Source organism: Halichoerus grypus, chromosome 15 (assembly GCF_964656455.1).
Source record: "Halichoerus grypus chromosome 15, mHalGry1.hap1.1, whole genome shotgun sequence".
Lineage (NCBI taxonomy): Eukaryota > Metazoa > Chordata > Mammalia > Carnivora > Phocidae > Halichoerus > Halichoerus grypus.
In genome coordinates, this window is record NC_135726.1 from 15,018,461 (window position 1) to 15,039,806 (window position 21,346).

The window sequence follows — 21,346 nt, forward strand, 5'->3', positions numbered from 1 at the left end:
TTCTCTTAGCAGCCTTGGGAAACTGGTATTATTAGTCCCATTTTATAGATGAGGAATATCAGACTCTGAGAGATTAAGATCACACAGCTATTAAGTGGCTCAGCTTGAAGTCGAACCCAGCTCCATCTGGCCTTAAAGCTATTTTTATTACACCGTCTGCCTCTAGTCAAGGTCAGGAGAACCAGGGACTCAAGGGAAAATAAAAGAGAGATTTGCAGTGTACATGGGCTGTGAGGAGGGAAAGAAAAATATCCCAGGAAGGGTTCTCTGGTTTTGATATGGATTCAGGCCTGGGAGACACATCATAGAAAGTCATGGAGGAGGTTCTCGAAAGGCCAGAGACAGAAAGGACAACGAAATATAAGGTGAACAAGTCCCTAGCCCCAGATGACAGCAACAGAATATCACCCTGAAACAATCGTCAGTGTACCCCTGGATGTGTGGGCCCGCACCCAGCCATACCAGGCCAAGATCATACCAGGCCTTTTTCATTTTCCTTTGTAAATTTTCTTACTGTGTCTGAAGCTCAGGCAAGTTCCTAACTTCTGTGAGTCAGCAGGCTGACAGGAAGGGGTGATCAGATGACCAATTACTCATGAACAAATGTGAGGAAATTCAGAAAGTGGGAAGAAGAGAGGGCAGTGACGTCTGAATGGCAGGCCCACGGAGGGTCTCCTGGTCACTGCGCTCAGCTTCGCAAGGCTGGGCGGCGGGAGGGCAGGAAGGGTACTGCAGCTGCAGGCCTGCAGCCCCCTCAGAACAAAAATGCTTGCCTTGTGGCTACTGGGCTTTGGCTACAGGAGAGTCTTCCTCCAACTCTGGCCTCCACACTTGCCACCAGGTACTGAAGCACTCCTTTGAGGGGGGCTTCTGCAGCGAGGGGAGGGGGTCATTAGGTCAGTGGCATAGGCTGACATCTCTTTGCTCTGTTTCACTGGGTTGTCTTGGGCTGAAGTGAGTGTGGAACTGGGCAGGACTGGCCAGGCCCACACCGAGGGGTTGCTGAAAGCCTTGTTAAGGAAGTCCTCCTGACCAGGCAATCCAATTACATAATGCCACAAAAATAACTCTGGGCTGGGAGTCTTGTCAGAGTGACGTATTTAGTTAGAAGAGAGGGGTATCAAATATCTATCTTTCAACCCAAGGGCTGAAAGTACACTTGTGGCACCGATGGACTCCTCCTCCCGCCACTGAACAAGGAAGGGTGGGGTGAGGTGGGGAGGGACCAGCGGCAAGGATGCACATTTCTTTCTCCCCTCCCTTTTTCCCTAGGTGCAACAAAAGCCAACTGCTCAATTTAGCTGCATTCTGCCAGCTCCTAGGTCCATACACAGAGTCAGATACTCAGATGGGTCAGGGACAGCTGACAGAAAGAAAGGAGGGGGGAGGGAGTGGGAGAAATGAGAAGAAGTGGAGTGAAAGGGTTTTTTTTTGTTGTTTGTTGGTGGAACAGGGTGGGCATGAGGCATGAGTTATCATATTATTTCTATCTAGACTAGACTAGGCATCCCACTACAGTTGACCAACTAGTCCCACTTTGTTCAAGACTGTTCTAGATTTAAAACTGCATCCCAGGAACCCCTTCAACTCTAGAAACTGGGACAGTGGGTCACTCTCCCTCCCATAGGTTTGGCCATATTTCCACAAAGGACATAGAAAATTATGACCAAGATAAGGTAGTTCATTTTGATTCAAAATTATTCAAAGAATGACCTAAATAAGCTATTTCATCATAGATGCAAAGGCCCTCTTTCCAGGAATTTGAAGAAAGAGGCATACACTCTGTCCTACCCACCCCCCCAACCCCCCCCCCCGCTCCCCCCCAGGCCACACACACCATTTTGGACTCTAGAGATTTCCAGGTGGAAAAATCACCTGTTCCATCTGCTCTGCTTTTCAGATAAAGTTTCCAGACATGCTTTTGCCATTCCAAAATGTCCTGAACTCCTGCCACAGTTTGGTTAGGGACGGTGTTATATCACTTTGAAAAGAACTCTGCTTGTAACATCTTTTTGTCACCTAACCCCTTTCCTGGGTCTCAGTTCCTCCCTGGGGCACCACGGTCACATTCTGAGCTGTACCCTTTAATATATTCACCTAGAGCCTGTTAGCATTTTCTTTTTCCCAATACTGATACTCGCAGCATCCCATCCTTTTATTCTAAACCGCGGCCTTCCAACCCATCCTTCATCTAGACCCATCTGACCCCCACCGCCTTGGAAGGAGACAAATGAGGATAAGCAATGCCCGGCCCAAGACACTCTCACAGTATCTGAGCTTCCATGTGCCTTCATCCCCACCTCGTTCTTTTTTTTTCAAATCAAAATGTCTCTAAACTCCTCGAGCTCATCATAAAAGCAAATAGCTTTCCCTCCCCGAGTCCTACTCCCTGGCTCGTCACCAGGCAATTCCACTCAGTGACCACCTTGTCGCCAGCCCGAAAGCCAGCTCGTTTAGGACGCAGCAGAGAGGAAAGGGTGCAGCGGCAGCGCCTCCGCCCTCCCCCAGCAGGCAGGCTCTGCCTTTATGGAGTCTATTTCCAGTCTGTTTACCTGGCAAGGACCACGTGACCAATCCAGAAGGAAATGCTGACATCACTGTCTCTCTCTCACACATGTGCGCCTCCCTCCCTCCAGCCCGCTCTGCCCGCATTCCGGCATCCATCCTCCCCGCCTCTCCCGGCGCCGGCCCCTCCCCCCAGCACTCGCGCCTTCTCCCACTTATTTCTCTGTCTTTCTCTGTCACACTTTCCTTTGTTTTCTTTCCCCTTGTAGGCTGTCTCAGACTCCCTCGGGCGCGCGCCCGGGCGCGCGCGCGCGCGCACGCACGCACACACTTCTGGGAATCCTTTTCCCTTCTCTTCAGCAAGCCTTTCTTCCTCTTTCAGTCTCTTTCAGATCTGGGGCCATTGAATCTTCACTGTTTTAAAAACACACTTCCTCTTTCTCTATAGATTGGAGATTTATTAAAAAAAAAAAAAAAGTCTGGAAGGCCTGCAGAACCTTCCAGGCCCAGGATGGGGGTGGGGTGGGGTGGGGGTGGTGGGGAGGGCAGAGAAAGGCTGCTCCGTCCAGCCACTCAATTTCCTGCTCCAGTGGGCTTAGAGATTTAGGTGTTGGGGGTTTGGTCAAACATGCCTTTTTTATTTATTTGTTTTCAGCCTTTCTTCGTCCAGCTTCCCTCCCACGCTTCCTCGTTGCTGCAGTTTGGGGTGCCTTCCCTTCCCCACGGCCAGACCACAGGCCCCAGCAGCTCTTGGCCTTGTGTGCAGGGAGCGCACGCACCTCGCTCCTGGTCTTTGCTGCTGCTGTTGCGCTGCCTTCTGTCAGGGGCTGAGGGGGCTGCTCAGCATCCTTCCAGCCCAGGGAGCTGGGAAGACCCTGGAGGCAGAGGGGAGGGGCAGTGGTCAGCGCAGGTGCCTCCTGCCTCTTCAAGGGGCTATTTATACGAGGAACCAAGTGGCAGGGCTCTGGGGTCTGACTGCTCCCGGAAAGCTTGCTTGGTGCACGTGGGCACAGAGCCAAAGCATGCAGTTTAGAGGAAATGTTTAATAAAGACACGGGAGTCTCCAACTGTTTATTTATCCTTACGGAAAGGTGGAGATACGATGTCCCTGGAAACTGCCTCAGAAGTGGACTGCAAGGTTGTGAGGCCAGAGGGTAGAACAACTGGGGCCTTCAAAGGGAATGGGTTAGCCTGGGCAAAGGGGCAGAAGGCAGACTGTGAGAGCCCTTTCTCTCCCACCTCCCACCCCAGGCTGTCATCTTTTGGGGTCATATACCTTTTACTTTGGGGTGGGGCAGGAGGTAGAAGGAGGCATGGGAAGTCATGCAAGAGCGAGACCATTAATATATACAATGGAATATTACTCAGCCATAAAAAAAGAATGAAATCTTGCCTTTTGCAACAACAGGGAGCTGGAGAGTATAATGCTAAGCGAAATAAGTCAGTCAGAGAAGCACAACTATCGTATGATTTCACTCATGTGGAATTGAAGAAACCAAACAAACAAGCAAAGGGGAAAAAAAATGAGAGAGAATGAGGGAGGGGGAATCAAGAAATACTCTTAATTACAGAGAACAAACTGATGGTTACCAGAATGCAGCGGGTGGGGGGCGCGAGGTATGGAGGATGGGTGAAACAGGTGATGGGGATTAAGGAGTGCACTTGTCCTGATGAGCACAGGGTGATGTATGGAAGTGTTGAATCGCTATATTGTACACCTGAAACTAATATAACACTGTATGTTAACTAACTAGAATCAAGAACTTTTTAAAAAACGAGTGAGACCATTAAGCAATCATGACTTATTACTTCGGTGTGAACTCATAATCCCCAATACTCATAAAGGTAGAACCCTACCAGGAGGACATGAGTGTTTTAATGGGCATGTTTACCATTGGGTTATGTTGAAAATCAGGAATATAGCATCCAGGGGTGCCTAGAGTGGCTCCGTCGATTAAGCGTCTGCCTTAGGCTCAGGTCATGATCCCAGCGTCCTGGGATTGAGCCCGGAGAAGGACTCCTTGCTCAGTGGGGAGCCTGCTTCTCCCTCTCCCTCTGCCTGTCACTCCCCCTTTTGTGCTCTGTCTCTCTGTCAAATAAATAAATAAACTCTTAAAAAAAAAGGAATATAGCATCCAGTTGGAAGACCCAGTAAAATCTAGGGGTAGGACCTTCAACATTAAAATAGTACTGTTCTTCAGTGTTCAGATGCATTCCTACTTCTTGAAAAACGTTTTCGGCACACATTTAAATAGCCCTGGCAGCCAGTAAGGAGAGAATTCAGATGTTATAAGGTCACATTCTGGAGAGACCTTTTCATAGGTCAATATACAAAGCCAGCAGGAGGGTCTTTTAAGGAGGTCCAGTCATAGATCTGTCTCTTCAGGCATGTTAAGATCTAAATCCTCTTTAGACATGCTGGGAATCCAGAACTTTCTACTGGATTTCTTTAAATATTTTGTACAAGTTCTAATTTTAAACTTCTAAATGTTAGAGGCCAAGGACTCACTGTTTCAAGTTGTCAATTAGGTAGACAGCTCTGTTGGTCAATTAAATGATTTTTGTGGTTTCAGAACCCAAATAAAGTGGTATGCAGAGTCTCAATGTCATTCTTACCATCTCCATGAATATTTATGGAGCCCTGGCTGAAGTAAAAGCACAAAAGAATAGGTAGAGCCCAGGTTCCAAAAATCCCTGTGGGCTTGAGATGCCTCTGTTACGAATTCCACGCTATCTAGTTAATTATCAATGTTTGTCAAACTAAAGCCCAGAGTGGTGGAGAGAGGTGATAGAGGGTTGGTGGGAATTACGCAAAAAATATACAAGGAGTTTAGGTTTTTTAATATGCTGACTTTCAACTTTGGAGGGATCTGGGAAAGGACATCCAGAAGTTCTTTTCCCATCCCTGAGTCTAGCTCAGGCTCACTTTCTCCTGTGGAGGCCCAAGGCTGGAGATGACCTCACCCAGCTTCTCATACTCCGCCCTCTGGGGGAAGTTTCCTGGATCAGTTGACAGGCACCAAAAAAAACGTCAATACGATCCATTTGTTTCACTACTCCATACCTGTGATGCTGTGGAAACGCACATGCATTTATGAATAGATTTGTATTCATGTTATGTGTTACCCCACCTGCTTCCCCAAGGATAGGCACCATATGGAGTATACTCTGTACGCATCTCCACAAATGCCCACAGTGCTAATTGGTACTCAGTGATGTGCCCACGGTGAAGTGGAGGGTAATGATAATGTGGATGATGAGGAGGAGGATGACAGTGATGATGACACTAAATTGCTAATAATGATTCAAGGATGAAAACAGTTCTGGGCAGAGAGAGATGCTCAAAAAACACAGAATGAATGAATAAAGTTTAGGACTTTCACCAAGTGTTTTCTGAGATCTGGCTCTTTTTTTTTTTTTTTTTTTTTTAATATTTACTTCATTATTACTTATTAAAAGAAGCCATCTCAGCTGCGGAGCCTGTGGCCTGGGCTCAAATGGCATAGCAATAACACAAGGTGGGGGCGCCTGGGTGGCTCAGTCGTTAAGCGTCTGCCTTTGGCTCAGGTCGTGGTCCCGGGGTCCTGGGATCGAGCCCCGCATCGGGCTCCCTGCTCGGCTGGAAGCCTGCTTCTCCCTCTCCCACTCCCCCTGCTTGTGTTCCCTCTCTTGCTGTGTCTCTCTGTCAAATAAATAAATAAAAGCTTAAAAAAAACCCAAACAATAACACAAGGTGGATTGGCAATCCCTTTTCATCAACAGTAGATTTTTTAAAAATACGATTGAGATACCTAATAGTTCTCTCAAGGCAAATCACCACAGAACATAAAGTTTTTTGCTGACAGCGCGAGCATAGAATCATTCTCCTAATCTGCTCAGGGAAGGATGTTAGAGAGGTGATGCTGGTAACACAGGAAAGACATGCCTAACGGTCTAGCATGAAGGCCTGCAAGCCAGAGGTGGTCGCACCTTGCAGTGATACACAACACACAAATCAACCAACAGTTTTTAAAACATATAGAAAAGTAAGTAAATATCAGAAAAAATTCCGTAACTACCTGCAAGAATCAAAGCCTTTTCTTAAAACTTAGAGTGCAAAGATCACCAAAGAATTGGGTTCTGGTCCCAGCTCCACCAATGAGAGCCGATGGCCTCTGGTAAGTGACTTAATGCTGGATTGTGTTTTCTCCTTGTAAAATGGAGACAACAACACATACCCTACAGAGGTGTCAGAAGATCAAGTGAGAAGCTTAATATGAGGTGTCTGTCACAATGCCTGGCACCTGGCAGGTGTTCAATATGTGGTAGAAATGGTTAATATTATCCTGACACCCCCTCCTCACCTGTCTGCACCTCCGAGGTTGGAGTGTGACGAGCAAGCAACTTTGAACGTGCTGTACAAACTAGATAGCCTTGCACACATCCAAGACATTCTTTCCAGGTATTACTGGGCTCTGGGCTCGCTCTGTTAGTACTGGTATTCCCCCCACCTCTCAAAAGTTCACATTACTCTTCGCTTTTACAAAAGGCCTACTACCTATTTTTACTAACCGAAAGACACGCGAAGACAATTTTCACTTTTACAGAAAAAGGCAAAAAGCAAAAATAGTGTCGAGCATTTGTGTTGCAGCAAGCCGTTAACAGGGCAACACGCACCCTAAGCAGCCAGAGTGGCCCCACCAAGCTCCTTCCAGATCCACTCTCAGCATCTCAGCACCAGCTGCCAGAACTTTGAACTGTGTCTGTGAACATCTGTGCTTTGTCTCGATTTATTTTGTGCACCCGTTAGCATAATGTGTCCTAAGGTAACAGAAAAGCCTAAGAGAGTTTATTTTTGGGGACTGGAAACATTCAAAGATTTTTCCATATAAATTAATGCTAATTACTGCTTCACTTTACGCCATTTTGGCTTATGAAAACTTTCACAGGAGCGTTCTACTTTCAGAAAGTGGGGGAAACCAATATTGGGAAATGGGACAGAGATAAAGACACATTATCAAGGACAAGTTTTCTCCATACACAGGTATCTGATATGCCTAATTCTGGGCATACAGTTACTGAAATGAGGAATGCAAGCAACCACCAGACTTCCTCCGGGAGGGTTTTGTGAAGATTAATAGTTAAAAATGACACAAGTTATCACGGTGCATGGGCTCCGTGCAGCACAGGAGATATGTAAATCCAAGAAATAATCATCAACATAATATCATCACCATTTCTAGAAACAGATTCTTTCCTAGGCCAGAAGAGAATTTCCAGAAGTATCTTTCCCTTTTGGAATTACTGAGTATGACAGATTTATTTCCACACATCTCACTTGCTTTCAGAGTTATTGTTTCCTCTTATTTTTTTCCCCCTTCTTTGGTGATAGAGAGGCCTGAGAACCGATTCTGTCAGGAAGTTCTTGGGGAATTTTCAGGAGGATGTACAAGTAGGTTATATGAATGACTGTGAGCAGCAAGCATCTTTTTTTTTATTTTATAAAAAATATATATTCATAACCAATCTTCTGAGCATATCTACATAATCAAAACCATGAATGACAAACATATCAGACATATTTTTTCAGAGCATAATGGATCCTTTTGGGGTAAGTGACTATCATTTCTATTTCTTCCTCTTAAAGCAGATCAGGTAACTTTTCCCCTGTTACAAAAGGGATGTGCTATTAAATCCAGACCCCAGGATAGAATCTCAATTGCCCCCTAGACATGAAATGCCAATGCCCCAATTTTTTGAATTTATCGACCGAAATGTTGGCTGGAGCAGGTTCAAGCATCTTGCTAAATAAAATATAGATTACATTTATCATTTCCCCTCAATCTACTAAAATCTTGTTACTTTTTCATGGAAGGAAATGAATCAGTTTGACAGGACTTGTTCTGTCAAGTGATATAAGTTCCCAACACTGTATTCACTGCAGATTATTCTAGAAGTGATGTGGCAATCATTTTTTCCAGGTAAAGTTCCAGATTAGGACATTATGAACCTCCTCTTTGCTTTTTTAAAAATAGAGGTATTAATCTTGCTTCTTTTCAGTCTTTCCAAGTTCTTAAAAATGAAGTTACTCTCCCATGATTTTAGCCAACAACAGATTCCCTTATAAAAAACTTGGCCCTGCAAAAAAATCTACTTAAAAAAGAGGTGTTTCTACCAGTATTTAAGGCATATTTAAAAGTTGATCATGTGAAAACAATGAGGAAGCAAACGGTTAAGGCTTAAGACCTCTACTTTGACAGGCCTGTTTCCAGATCTCTCCCATGGATTTAGACATGATCTGAATGGATTTCTGAATTGAATGGGCTCAAGGCCAAAGACAGGTATGGTAAATTTTCGGATTCTGTCTATCTTGTATGTCTCACACAAGTCAAAGCTATTATTTTCCAGAAATAAACTGAAAATCCCCTAAGAAGTAAATGAGAAAAATGAGAGAAACAATGTGGAAAACTCTGTAGTTTATACCTCCCAACATAAATTACAGCGGCCATACGGTCCACACACTTCCTAAAATCTTAGAGTTTCATAAAAACTCAATGTTTCTAGAATGCACACTACATGTTTGCAACCTTAAAGTCAGCACAGCCCCAACTCTGTAAAGACCAAGATGGGAACACAAAGGCCACATCCTTGAAATGAAATTCAGATTATGTTGGGTACTTCTGGGTATCTCTAGGGTTTGGGCTTTCTAAGTTTAATGGAGACAGATGCTTGCTTAAATCCTCTGAAGTGGCCCTTGACAGGTCAAAGCCTGTTATTTACCAATCTGTGTGAGCCTGAAATTTAAGTTCCTGTATCCTTTCTTGCGTGCACCAGGCTGATTCCCAGTCCAGATTATCCCAGCTACCTGCCTCTCACTTTAGCCTCTAGATTGCTCAACACTTCTGAGGACATAAGGACCTTGAGTTGACTGTACCCTCTATGGTGTTCTATAATGCAATAGCCAGTCATGGATGGTTGTTGACTCCTGAACAAATTTCCCAAGCCTGCCACTCCATGCCTTTTCCACACTCCTCCAACTCCCACCAACTGCACTCTTTCTTAATTCACAGCAAAAGATTTCAAACCCTTATTTCTTGAAACCATGACTGGAATGAATTTCATCAACTTGCCCATGGCATTACCTTAAAGTGCCTTGCTCTACACCCTCTTCTCCACCATAAATTGCCTTTGCATCCTTACCCATTACCTCCTTTCTCTTATTCTGCCTTGCTTCTACCGCAAATCTTTCCTGGGCTCTAAAGCCTGATCTTCACATGTCCCTCTACTCCCCCGCTTTTTATTTCTCTCTCCCTACTCCTGTCTCCATGGCTTGCCTGCCCCCACCACTCTCCTACCTTTCTTTAATCAATGCACTTCTATTTGGAAACCTAGACATGCTCTATTCTCTCCTACTAAAAAAACAAAACAAAACTAACAAAACTTCCCTTGATTCTACCACCTATTCAACCCTTCTATTCACTACCCAACTTCTTAAAAGACTCATTTAAACACGTTCTCCGGTCCGTGATTGAACACCCCCAGCCCTGTGGACAGCTCTTACTACTGGAGAAGGATGGTCACTCTTTTGAGCATAAAGCAATTTTCCTGTAGCTCTTGCTCACTGGTCCCTTTTGTCACCTTGTGAGGCCACCCAGAGCAAGTCTAATTCCCTGACACAGACAACCTTTCTCCTGTTCTGTCCTCTTCTTTCAGATCTTTCTGAGCTAGGCACTACCAGTTCCTTCAATTGTTCTTTACAAGACCTGATTCTCAGTTCTTTTGCCTCCTTGTTTTTAGTTTGACTCTCTTAAAGGGTCCTGTCCTGAGATTAAATGTAAACTATCTACATCTGCTCCTCTACCTAGCACAGTAGAGCAGGGTTATCACCTCCTTTGTTCTCCTAATTACACTTTGCTAATACAATTGTTGAATCCCCTGCTATCAACTTAAGCCTCTAAGATAGTGGTTCACAGAGTGTGGCCCACAAGCTTCTATTTCAGAATGACCCAGGAAGCCTTAATAAACGCAGATTCTTGGGCACCACCTCAAACTTGTTGAATCTAACAATCGGGGGGGGGGGGGCAACGACACCTGGGAATCCGTATTTTATTTTTATTATTATGATTTTGGGGGGAATCCACATTTTAAACAAGAATGCCAGATGATTCTTAATGCCCTCAAAACCTGGGGAGGGGGGAATGCTCTCTAAACATCTGTTGCCAAGCCTGCATCTAGCCCCCATGTTTGCGCAGATGGATTTTTGGATCCAAGACAAGAATTTCCATTTTCTTGCATTATATTTTGTCTTGTTAGATTTGGTTCATTGCCTTGGCCTATCAAAATCTGTTGAACTCTTTATTCTGCAACATATGACTTCATGACAACCACACATGGATTAAGATGAAAAACCTTCATGTCACAGCACTCAGGATTTCCCTCTACACTGACACCAATGATGGTCAACCAGTTCTACCAAACTCCTACTTCATCTTTTTCCCATAAGATAAATGGACAGATTGTCATTTGCCATGTTGCCAAATGCTTCGGTAAAGCCCAACCGCTCTTTGTCTTCTGTATTTCCCTGATCTGCTGTCATGTCAAAGAAGAAACTGAAGTATTCTTTTTTTTTTTTTTAAGATTTTATTTATTTATTTGACAGAGAGAGACACAGCGAGAGAGGGAACACAAGCAGGGAGAGTGGGAGAGGGAGAAGCAGGCTTCCCGTGGAGCAGGGAGCCCGATGCAGGGCTCGATCCCAGAACCCTGGGATCATGACCTGAGCCGAAGGCAGACACTTAACGACTGAGCCACCCAGGTGCACCTGAAACTGAAGTATTCTTGAGGGTCATTTATGTATGCCTTCTACAATCTGTGGCCAGGCAATGGAGTGTTGTGTGCAGAATCCACCTTTTCCTATGACCTTGTTCTGAATGCCTATGGCACTTAGGCATTGTATTACAAATGTTCTTGTCCACATTTTGACTCTACTACTAGAAAAAGGAGCTCTTGGACTCTGAAATTGTGTCTTATGTGTCTCTAAAAATCTCATGGTAACTAGCACAATGTCCTACTTTTCTTTGAATGAATGAATGAATTTTACATTTTATTCCCACTAACTTATTTTACCTCTTTGTACAAGATGAAAGCAGACTCTAGTGAAGACTAGGAGATTATGCTTCTTAGGCATGAAGGAAGTGGTGTGCCTGGACAGATCTCCACAGGCCCAATTATTTCTTTTAGTCACTGCCCATTCAAATGAGCTTGTTAGAATAAAGGCATTCTTTGAGATGAAGTGTGATGAAAACACTGAGAAATGATGACACAGTTTCTAAAACATCACAACTTTACTAGACTCTATGGCAATGACCAAATGAGACACAGGAAAGTGCATTTCAGAAGAACCTTGGCGGGGTGCCTGAGTGGCTCAGTTGGTGAAGCAGCCAACTCTCAATTTTAGCTCAGGTCATGATATCAGGGTTCTGGGATCGAGCCCCACATTGGGCTCTGTGTTCAGCAGGGAGTCTGCTTGAGGATTCTCTCTTTCTCCCTCTGCCCTTCCCCCCCCCCACTCTCTGTCTCTCTCTCTCTCAAATAAATAAATCTTAAAAAAGAAAAGAGAAAAACCTTGGCTTAGTGGAGCCACCTAAGTCAGCATAACATGCAAACCTATTATGGGCTTCATTCTAACTAGACCCCTTGGGATGACACAGACAAAGCAGATCAACAGGACATGAGATGGCTGGACAAGGAAATCTAACTTCCCTCTATGTCACAACTGCTAACACATCTAAGTAATCCTCTGATACATAAGATTGTAGAGTGAACAACTATAAACGAATGACAGGAAGTCATGTTTTCTATGGCTCATGTGACCTTCTTCATGGTCACATTTTGTCTTTCCTATTTTTTGTAGGCCAGAGAAGAGTCCATAAATACTCCAGAACACTGGGAAATGTTCTGCACTGGGAAAGCCAGATAGCCCCAGGTCTACTTACTTGTTCGGCATGAGGTACAGGGCAGTGATTCTCAACTAGGGGGTGACTTTGCCTCTTTGTCCCAGGGATATTTGTCAATGTCTGGAGACATTCTTACTTGTTAAAACTGAGGAAGAGGTACCACTGGCATCTAGTGGGTAGAGGCCAGGGATGCTGCTAAATACCAATGCACATGACAGCCTTCCTCAACCAACAAAGAATTATCTGGTTCAAAGTGCCAATCGTAATTATATCAATGAAAATTTTCAATTAAAAATATCCAGTGCCACTATTGAGAATCCCTGGTCTAGGGCTATGGTTCTAGTACCAAACCTGGAAAGACTGATCCATCTCAAAGGGTCATGGAGTTACCTGTTGGGAAATCTGTGAAGTAACTCATGGGTGACAAACACTGTAAGATATTTTGTGGTTCTGTAATGAGGCTGGAAGACCTATCTAGTGGGCTGGAACGGAAGTAGAGAGGCTCTGGAAAACTCCTAACAGCTATAGGTTTTACTTCAGAGTAGCTTACTGGAAAGGCTCTTCATGAACTCTGCTCAGAAGGCAGCCTCCTTCTCGACAGATGAAGGAATGCAGGCTCAGTAGAATCATGCAAGGAGCATCAGTGATCCATGCTTATGGTCATAAAAAAGCCCTGAACCACAGCTGCTAATGATATAACTGGAGACTTAAGTCTCCAGGAATGTGAGGTGGGCATGAAGCAAATGTACCAACTGGAAAGGGTGCTGTTTTGGTGCCGACTGCAAAAAAGTCTTAGTCCTATAGAACGAAAGGGGAATTCACTCTACTTGAAGCTCCTAGATGACAGATACATTTCCCCCAACTTCCTGCTATTTTTTATTTGACCAAGATTTTAAACACAACCAGTTTTATAGATCATAGGGAAGCTGGTAGATTTAATGAAGCCTCCAGATGCCCCTTGAGAGATTATTACAACTCTAATTAAAAATGGAGGATGACAGACGAGAATCCCACGGGACTCCATAAGCAAGTGGCATTCATATGTCTTCTTCCATGGAAAAGATTACTTTGTTCATGTCAGTCTGGGCTCTTTCCAGTAGTAAAAGATAACGTTGCCAAATTCTAATACATTAGGAGATTTAATGTGGTTCAAAGATCTGGGAATGTTTTAAAATGTAGGGGACAAATAAGTTTATCAGCTAAGCTGGACTCTCATTTCTTTTATTTCATACGCCTGTACTCACCATCTCTAAGATTACATGTAGCCTAGACTACAAGAGGAATCACCTAAATGAAGTCTGTCTTAGTATCAAATCTAAGCATGGAGAACAAGGGAGGTATTAGTAGGGCAAATAAGGGTTAGGGCTTCATACTCAGGGCTTTAGGGACCAGCTAGGTATGGCAAGTCAGAGTAGATTGTGGGGTCACAAATCCAGGTAATCAAATGAGGTTTAAAACATTACAAAGTAGGTCTTGAAGGTCAAGGCAGTCAAATATATAGACAGGGGAGGTCAGGGATATTGAGATATCAGTTTCAGATGACAGAACCACTAATAAGAGCTCATCTTATCACAGGAAGCTGACCTGACCTTCCAACCCTACAGTGCTGGTCATGTTGGCTAGTCATTGGAGAGTTTTGGTTCTGAAAGGGAGGTCATACTACTTAATATCCATGGTCAGAGTATAGGGGTGGGAAGTAGCCAGGGAGAGCCAGAAGCAGAAAGGTAAGGCTCACTGGAAGGCTTTGGATTGGATGGGGCTTCTGCATATGGACATTAATGCAGCCCTGGGGCCAGATTTCAGTAGCCTGCATAGTCCTACACCGGCTTCCAAAGACAAAGGTGGTACTACATCTTCACAAAATGTATTTGCATCTCTTTAGCCAATGCGCATCTTTTACCAGAAGGAAATCAAACAGGAGAGAGTTGGGGCAACATGAAACCAACTGTATCATTGAACAAAGGGTCTAATATAAGAAACATCAAGGACTCCACTGGGATTAAATCATGGAGGCATTGACCGCACTATCCACTGACACTGCACTGGCTGTCATAAATCAGGTCTGGCCTCTGACAACAGAAGCCCAGTGAATCAAGATTCATTTCTAGATAGGATGAATGCACAAGGCAGGGATTTCCTCCTTGGAGTCACAGAACCTGAGGTAGGATGTCACTCTGGGAGACTGACCCGCAGGTCTTAATAATGATCATCATGTCTTTTATTAACGACTGGCAAGATTTGGAGATTCCTCCTACCAATGTCCAGGCCTGGGGAATTGTCTGCAGGGTATAGGGATAAAGAAGTATTCCTGAGCCTCAGCTGTGGTTGCTTTGAGGCTGGAGGTCCTCAAACTCATCTTCAGCCTCAATTCCTCCCCAGATCCTAAATGTGACTCATAAAATGTGTACCCATGATTTCCAAATAGGCTGTGTTTCCTCTGCTGGGAATGTCTTCCCTCCTTTCCTTCGGTATCTACCAGAAACATCTTCTCTAGGACCCCCTCTAGGCTGGGTTACTTTCTTTCTACGCTGTGCTCTCCAAGTTTGGTGTATACAACTTTATTTAAACTATATTGGTGATTATTTGTCTACTTGATGATCTCTTTCCTGAGGCTGAAAACTTTGAGCTCAGGGACCATTTGTTTCAGTATATGAGTACAGTGCACCTTGCACAGTGTCTGCCACATAGTATATATTCAATAAATGTTTGTGGAAGGAAGGAAAGAAAGTTAGTAGGAAGGCTTAAAAAGCAGTAAGGATCACTAACCCAGGCAGAGAGCAGTGTTAGGCTCTTCCAAAGAGGATATTGACCAGCCAGCCTGGGAGAGACCACCTCATGGAGATCTACAAAGAGTTGGCAATGGCATTCAGTGGCTGTAGGGCTGTGATTCCCACTGCACTTAGTGGCAGAACCCCAGGGAATCCCTCTGTCTTGGCCAAGCTACTGACTTACCTTCCTGGAAGGCCAGCACACGGTTCTGTGTTGGCGACACTTCTGTCGAGCTAGCCAGCACCAGGTTGGCTATGCCAGAGGGTTCCTCGCATCCTAGAGGCCGGGCCTTGCTAAGTCTTGTCACTATCCTCCTGTTTCCTCTGAGGCCTCTGGAATTTGATATTATGATCTTTGATCATTATGAGTAATGGTCAAAATAGTCAACCTTAGTTTTCGTGAATTGCTTTTCTCTTTGCTGTTCCTCATCAGATGAAAGAGTTTGCAGAGCTGGGTGGGGGGGTCTCATTCAGAAATTCCCAATGTATAGTTTTTGAAAGTGCTTCTTAATTCTCAAAACATTATCCACTGGTGACAAAGATTATTATAGATGACAACCCTGAGTACATTAATAAAGATTTTTCAAGACCCGAGAACTTGACAACACAGATCTCTTCTACTTTCCATTCACCTTTGCAAACCAATGAATTCAGTATTCAGGTGACTCAGTGGAACATTCAGCACATATCCTTGACGGCTCTTAGAAATCGGTTCTGTTGATGTGTAAGTTATTCCAAAAAAGAGGTTTTAAGCTCATTGTCAAACATGGTACAGTATCATATAATCACAGAGTTGAAGAATGAACTAGAAGGTACCTTAAAGATAGACTAGTCTGAACTGAAGGTGCTAATGCCCAGCAGGACAGGAAAGTAACCTGACCAAGGACACACAGCTGGTGAGTGGCTGAACCTGGCTTGAAACCAAACATGATGGTCTTAAACCTTTTTGCTGTCCAGTATATATATATGGTAGTATATTTACACACACACACACACACACACACACACACACACACACATGCACATAAAAGGATAAAGTCCTGCACCATAGAGATTGAGTTGTCTGCGGAAACCAACAGCCCTACTGAAACAATAACCCATTTCAATTTAGGGCAGCCTGGTCGGGAATAGGCCCAGAGCCTCACCAGCCCCCCCAGAAAACAGAGCATTGTTTCCATCCAAACCTTGCACTGAAAGGAAGCCTGTCAGCTGGCAATGACCTCGTGAGACAACTTTGGGGAGAGCAAAGGGCCGAGAAGAGAAAGGCCTCATTCTCACTGCAAACAGGAAAAGGGAAGAGAAAAAGAAAGCTCTGTCTCCACACAAGGTTTGCTGGGCTGGCTATGAACTGTTCCAGTACGTTCCATCAAATAGACGCCTTCATAGAATCAAGCCAAGCGCGAACACCGGCTCTGGGACTCCCACTCCCGGGACACACACGGGCCAGCTCACACATGCTCTTGCTCTCTCGCACCCTGGGAGAGCACTTATATGGGCTTCATGAGGCTAAGTAATAAACACTTTGTCTTCACCCTGCTATTTATGGGTTGCTTGGGGCATCCTGTTCTCTCTGCTGCCCTTACCTGAACAGACAGCTCCCGCAGACCCCACACTTAATAGGGACAACAGTAAATGTGAAAGGCTCTGTGCGCACCACACGCTCCTGTTTTCCCTGCACCCAGTGCTAATTGCAAAGGAAGGTCAGTCTGCTTCCATTTAGCTATTCTCTCTGCTCCCCTCCTTGAGGTTAAATCTGTTCTCCTTGTTCCCTGGGTCCTCATTTTCTTCCTTCCTTTCGGACATCTAAGACATCTTTCAGGGATACCCTTTTCTATTCACCACCACCAGGGACTCTTCCATTCTTCCATGATGGCTCAACCCTCTAGGAAAACGAGAGCAACTCTGAAAACTGCAAACCACCAGCCGTGGCCTCCAGCAGAGGTTCTGGGGGCTCCCTGGGTGACCACGCACATGCAGAGTTAAGAAGCTGATCTGGTCCTACCTGTCGCTGACTTCAGGTTCACTTAGAAGCCTTGAGCTTCCCTTGCACGCATTGTGTTTGGGATGCCAAGGGGAGAGATGCACGTTTGGAAGCAAAGAAGTGTGTCCGGGCCAACAGACGCCTGAAAGCTGCAGGGGCAGACTCCAGAAGTGTCCACTGGAGGCAGGGCCAAGGTTGATCACTTTGGTCAGGTATGGGACCGTTTTCCCTCAGCTCCTTTGGGGGTTTCAGGGCTCTGGGAGCCGACGGGGCCTGCGTGAAGAGGATGAGTCACGGCCGCGTCCTGTCCACCCGTGGGCCATCACACAAGCCTGGAGCCCTGCCACCTGTCAGTCTCGTCTTCATCTCGGGCTGGCCCGACGCATCCTGAAAGCAGACAGGACACAGGAGGATGCGTTAACTCGGCCTCTCCCTGCAGAACCCAGTTCGCCATGGCCACAGTGATTAAATACAGGACATTATCTCACCATAATGCCCTCCTGGCGGCGTTCCCAGGAAAATTCTAACTAATCACAAAAATAGAAAGAAAAACGCACCCTGAATTCCATTCCTCGTCTTAAATGAGTGATGTGTTCACTTTTATTTATTTTTCTGGAAGCAAGGCGGGAAAAGAAAATGAATTTTAGGGCTTAGAAAAACAAGCTACTAATAGTACGAAGTCGAGCCGGGCCGCGGTGCAGACAGCCGGGGTGTAGACAGTATGGCATCGTGGGCGAGTCCCCGGCCCGCTCCTGGTTACAAACTCTGAGTTTCAAACCAGAACACCTAGCAGGACGGGGTGTGGGGCCAGGTGTGGACACACACGCACCCATGCAGGCTGGGCGCTCGGCAGCATTGTCACGGCCCCCGCAGGCAAATGTCCTTCCCACACTCCTTTTAAGCAATGCCTGCCTCTTTTTCTATCATCTTTCTTTCTGGACACTCATGCACAGTTCAGAATGTCCCCTGCCTGGAATTTTTCCGGGAGATTCTCCTCACTAATTCCTACTCACCCTTTAGAGATCAGAGCAAATGGCCCTGCATTCAGGAAACCTTCTTCAAGAACCTCTCCCCCAACTCCAGGCCCCGTGCTGGCGTTCTCAACCTTCCCTTCACGTCAGTCACATGGCTGGCCATAACTGATTGCATTGTTGGTGGTCTAAGGGCTGTCTCCTCCCTGAGACCCTTTAGATCTTGTCTTGTTAACCACTCTGTATGTGCCTGGTACGTAGTAGCTGTTTAATAAATGTCTCTGCTGGATGAGTGCTGATGGACAGGCCCAGCCTGTGAACGGTACCTTACGTTACACGTAGGTCCCCCGCTAAGAAGCAGCAAGCAAATGTGGACGCAGATCATAGGGGGGTCCACGACCCCGAGGACCATGCCTTGCCCAGATGATTCCTGCTCTTCTCCCCCCCGCCCCCACCCCGCCGGGTGTCTTCACAGAGAAACTCCAGGAGAGTTCAAAATCCTGAAAACCAGCTTCTGAGATGCTTCTCATAGTGTTCCACTGAATGAAGTGAAAATAAAGACACCTCGCACCCCTCCTACCTCTCCACCTGCCCCCACTTCTGGCATTAGAATCCCAACGCTGCCATCCCTCATCATTGCTACAGCTGCAGTAATGGGCACTGCTACTTGATGGCAAAGTTCTAGCTGAGCTAATTAAGCATACTGAGCTAATAACCTTCCATTTTGGGACCGGTATTATTCATAATTTAATGTATTGCTGCTGAAACATTAACCTTTCGACAACTGGCATGTTGCCCACAGCAGCCCAAGTGCTGACCATCTTTCAGTAAAATGAGTATTATTGTTAAAACAGGTATAAATCATTCATGGCTGCAGCTTTTGTGTCAGACCCTATGTGAAAATAAGCAGTAAGCTGGGTAATTTATTTACCTTTTGGTGATTATTTTTTATGATTTTATGATCATATTCAATGATTCATAAACATTGGCCTGGTGCCATTTTGTAATCATTTTACATTTTAAATATTGTGTGGCTGTTCTGCTTTTCATCTTTAAAAATTTCAGGATTGATACCGGGCAACTTAATCCAGACACAAATGCAATTTCATTTGAAAGCAAGGTTGGGGGGAGGTGGGGGCTGAGTCCCAACACCATTCATTTCAATGAAACCATTTTCAGCAGAGCTGTTTGGCGCGTCCCCTTGCTCCAGAGCTGCACTTACGGGAGCAAACTTTCTTTGAAGTTTAACACACAGAGGGTGCCTTGAAATCTGAATAAAAGCACAAGAAAACGGTTAACAAGCTTCTGGTTGGGAAGATGATGGGAAGGAGCCCAAGGGTGGAGGAAAGCCTGCAAACTCTGGCCTCGGGCCAAGAAGGTTGGAAGCCACAAGCCTTATTCCCAGCACCTGGTTGGAGAATGTGATTCCGTGCCCCCTGGGGGGGGGGGGGAGGGTGGTTTCGAGACTGCTCCCCCCGCTCGCTCCTGCTGCTGGCGCTGGGTTTGGGCTCCCATAACGGTTCCAGAAAGTGGCCTTTTCTTCTCCTGACAGCAAGTAGGAGCTGGAGGCTGAGAGGTGGGCAGGTCTCTCATGGCCTGCGAGCTGAAGAGACCTCCCCACATCCCACAGACTCTCTTACGGGCTTCCCTTCGCGTTTCTTCAACCAGTGAAAGCAAAGGATTCCTCCTACGCAGTAGGAACGATGATCTGATGGTGGCCGGGAGACAGGGCAGCAGAAGACAGGGAATGGGATGCGGTGTTCAGACTCCTCCTTAAAGCAGGAGGGTGTTCGAGAGCGAGCTTGCTCCTGGAGCCCATCTCATGACAGGCCCAGAGGGGAACTCAGGCAGAAGAGACAGGTGCCGTCACCCGAAATGTAGGAGGTGAGATCTCGAAATACAGCCACAAGGACGTGCCACAAACAAACACCACATCCATAGGGGAAGCCCAGGCCAGGGGAAGATTATAGATGTATTTCGCTCTGAGACAGTGTGAATTGAACGAATAGCTCTGAGATGGCTGCTTACTGTCTTTTCTACCTTCCATTTATTTAATTTCCTGTTTATAGCTTTCTTTTTTTTTTTTCATTTGATTGTCTGGTTTTAGGATTTATCTGGAGATGTCTATCATCCACCCGTCTATCTCCATATATATATATATATATCTACACATATATATGTATATCTGAAAATTATTTTAATAGGTATCATTATTTAATTTTTCAATGTACAATTCAGTGGCATCAATCACTTTTACAGAGTGGATAATTCTCACTACTATTTCCGAAACTTTTTATCACTCCAAACACAAACTCTGTACTCATTAAGTATTAACTCTCCACTCCCTCCTGTCCCATCTCCTGGAAACCTCTTATCTATTTTCTGTCTTCATGGATTTGACTGTTCTGAATATTTCATATAAGTAGAACCATACAATGTCTGTCCTTTTGTGGCTGGCTTCTTTCCCTTAGCATCATGTTTCCAAGGTTCATCCATGTTGTGGCATGTATCAAAATTCCATTCCTTTTTTAGGGCTGAATAATATTCTATTGTATGGATATACCACATATTGTTTTACCACTCAACTGTTGGTGGACAGTTGGGTTGTTTCTACGTTTTGGGCATTGGGAACAATGCTGCTATGAACATTGGTGTCCAAGAATCGGAGTCCCTAATATACAGAGACTAATATTTCTTGACCATTACGTTATTTTCTCATAAAAGTTCACTGCATGTTACATACACTGATCTACCTTTATATTGAGTGCTCTACTTGCTAGCTTGGCAGAGCTGGCCTGGGCACAAGGAACAAAGCCACTCAGGCCTGGGAATTACTCTCTAGCCATCCTGTCAACACTTCTGCCTCAGAGGATGTCTTGCAGTCACCTTCTAGCATCTCTGAGGCTGGTGCAGTTTGTGAATTCTGTACCAGGAGCTCCCATTCTCTATACTGGACTTGCTAAAACAGGCTTGCTTCTCAGGTATGATAAAGAACAAATTAAGAAACCGAATAACCTGGCATGAGTGAAATTTCCTTTCAATCATGTCAGCCAGAGCAGATGTTGTCATGAAATTTGATGTTATGGATTTATTTCCTAATATAAAGTCTAAAAGGGAAAACAGCATAAGAGCTGAAATGTGAATTGGACATGTCTATAGAGTGTGAATTGGATTCAAGACAAAATA

At 45.1% G+C, this 21,346-nt stretch overlaps 1 protein-coding gene across 1 annotated transcript in view; it reads right to left on the reverse strand.

The window, feature by feature from the left end:
* The window catches only part of ZFHX3 (zinc finger homeobox 3), a 266,361-nt gene extending 249,080 nt beyond the window's left edge, over positions 1–17,281 (reverse strand). The window contains exon 1 of the mRNA XM_036073293.2: positions 17,211–17,281. The gene's annotated coding sequence lies outside the window, so the exon portion shown is untranslated. The remainder of the gene's footprint in view (positions 1–17,210) is intronic.
* Positions 17,282–21,346: the final 4,065 nt, after the last annotated feature.